We start from the raw sequence: 2,928 nt of genomic DNA on the forward strand, positions 1-2,928 counted from the left end.
TCACGCATCATGTCAGAATACGTGTTCAGCGCATCACGTGAACCTCTGTGCATCACGCATCATGTCAAAATACATGTTCAGCGCTTCACATGAACCTCTGTGCATCACGCATCATGTCAAAATACGTGTTCAACTATTTAATATAACGTGGTATGCATGACCTGCAGTTTGCTATACAACAATCTTAACATGAACATACACTACATTTTTGTAATCACAATGCACCCCTAAACAAGCTATTGTGGATATGCATTAAGTACGGGGTTCTTATTTTATTATCATAGCAAACATGTAATGAGGGGAATTGATGCGTTCAGTTTTTGTGCAAGCAAAACAGCACAACAGACTGTCTGTCAACTGTACATTTGACAGAGTTTTAACTTTAGGGTTCATTTTTATTTTACGGTATTGATTGTATGATTGTTGGTCACTATGAGTTATTTTGATGAGTTTTAATGTGTAAAATGTGCAAAATCAAGTAGTTCAAGAGCGGATTGATTTGGATTTTTATATTTCATTCAGTTCCCCAAACTTTACATATTGTTCCCCTTTATCTACATAAATGTACTGTAGAGGTACATTATTGTTACAAGTAGTTACGCTGTAAATCCTGTTTAATTATGCGGTACATTGCGGGCCGTAATCTAAAGCGTTACCGCATTTTCATATTAAGTAATATTCTTCAAAATAAGATACTAGAAACAAGAAGGCAAACTGTTCTAAGATTTTGTAAATCACAGCAACCAACACGTCTCTGGGATAACGCGCAGTGCCTCCAAAGCGCTCTCAGGTGCCACCAGCTGGTCGTTTTCAGAAGAGCACCAGAGAATTGATGAATTTATTGGTAAGTATATAGCCTATTAGTAACTTATGCATTTATGCAATATAATGTAGCCAAACCAGAGAATGAAGTTCAGAGGATACGTCATTTGCGTAGCTGTAATTCATAGGCGGGGATTATGCTAATTATGAATGAGTGTGCATGCGCGGCTTGCGCGCCCTGTTCACAAATGATTGGACCTCATTAACATACACACATTTTACTATCAAATCTGACGTTTACGAAGTATTTGTCAATCCGGAGGAGAGTTTTCGGGATGGTCTGTTTTACGCGCAAATTACTCGGCATTTACTCATATATTTACGAATGTTTCATGAATGAGACCCAATGTACTGTAAAGGACACAAAACACAATTCTACTTTCCATTTGTGTGTGTGTGTGTGTGTGTGCGTAACAGATTGTGGCATCTTGACAGCAGGCGGTTTGGCACAGATCTCTGTGTAATTGACTGAGCAGAAATCACACCTCTCATTCAGCTGCTACATAGAGTAGTCATCTCTCTCTCTCTCTCTGAAGTTAAATAATTGGCACAATTGTTTTTGCATACCACATTGTCAAAGTGTCAATACAAACACACAAAAGCATAAAATGACAAAAAGAAGTTAAAGTGACAGAAGTCATCTCTCTCTGCTGGTCAGTGGACTACAGGAACAGAGGGCAGGACACAAGAAGGACAAACCAAAGGAGAGGTGTGTGTGATGGAGAAAACAGAGAGAGATGGAAATTTCCCCGATTCACAAAGCACCACAGAGACTTTATTCTACTCTATTCATCATTAAACAAATTAAAGGCATATTGGGTCATTCCATGTTAACTCAATCACTTGTACCCGCTAAAAATGATGATAATTCTTTTTTCAGGAGAAGGAAAGCACTTCAATGATGAAGACACGACATGTAATGTCATGGATGAAGATTTTTTTGATCTAAGATTGACGTGAAAATAATTGAGAGTAATAAAACTGTCAGCATCATTATTTTATATTTGGCTCTATCTATACGTAGAATCACTCTTGTGTAGATTTTGTCAAGTTTGCATGTGTGTAACTGAAGAAGAATGACAGAAAACGGTTTAGCTGAGGGGTTTGAGCAATGTCAAGGTCATGGGTTCAGTCTCAGAGATTACACAGAATCAGATACAAATGTTTAGTTTCATTCAATGCAAGTCACCTTGGATAAAAGCATCTGCCAAATTCATAAATATAAATGTTCATATCATAAGATTCTTTTAAGGCACTTTTTGATACGAGGATCTTAATGTGACTCCATGTGTAAACTCTACTTACTTTCATGAAAATCAAAGGTTTCCTTTTATCAAAACAGCAATTAATTAACAATTCAGTTTTAATAGTAACTCAATCAGTGTTGCTTGCTTGCAACTTGGCGGCTTTGTTGCTAGATTTAGCAACTTTTCAGACCTGTTAGGTGACATATTTTTCAAAAGCGACTAGAGACAAATCTAGCTAATTTCTGAATAAGCTTTGGCGATTTAGCAAAACATTCTGCTTCACTTCAGCACCGCCTCTCTCTGGGCCTCATTTATCAATCTAACGTAGAAACGAGCGCAGAAATCATCTTACGACAGGGTACAACATTCATATGCCGCCAATCTCATCATACGAATGATCGAACCTTGATAAATGCGGCGGCTGAAATCGGTTGTAATTTACATATCACGCCCCTATAAATTCAGGGTGTAGACACCTCGCCCCTAGATTTTACGACATGGAGAAACGTAATCTGGCCAAAAAGAGGAACTTTTCCGATTTAGAAATTAAAGTTTAACCTTGAAAAGCGGAATCAAAGGAAGTAAAAAAAGAGATCGCTATGGTCAACAGCGTTGGTGTAGTGAACCGAACTCCAGTTGAGGTTTGTCTTTTTTATTGCATATTTATGTTTTGTAAATATGACCGCAAATATTTAATTTATTATTAGTGTTTCACTATTATTTTTACACTGAAAGTATTGTTGTTGCTTTAAATTACTTTTTTTTAAACTCTGAGTTTTAAATTTAAACTAAATTAATCTGACTTTAGTCTTGAAAAACGTAATTTATTAGATCATTAATGTAAAAACTAATGTAGATA

This window comes from Triplophysa rosa, unplaced genomic scaffold (assembly GCF_024868665.1).
Source record: "Triplophysa rosa unplaced genomic scaffold, Trosa_1v2 scaffold447, whole genome shotgun sequence".
Taxonomy (NCBI): domain Eukaryota; kingdom Metazoa; phylum Chordata; class Actinopteri; order Cypriniformes; family Nemacheilidae; genus Triplophysa; species Triplophysa rosa.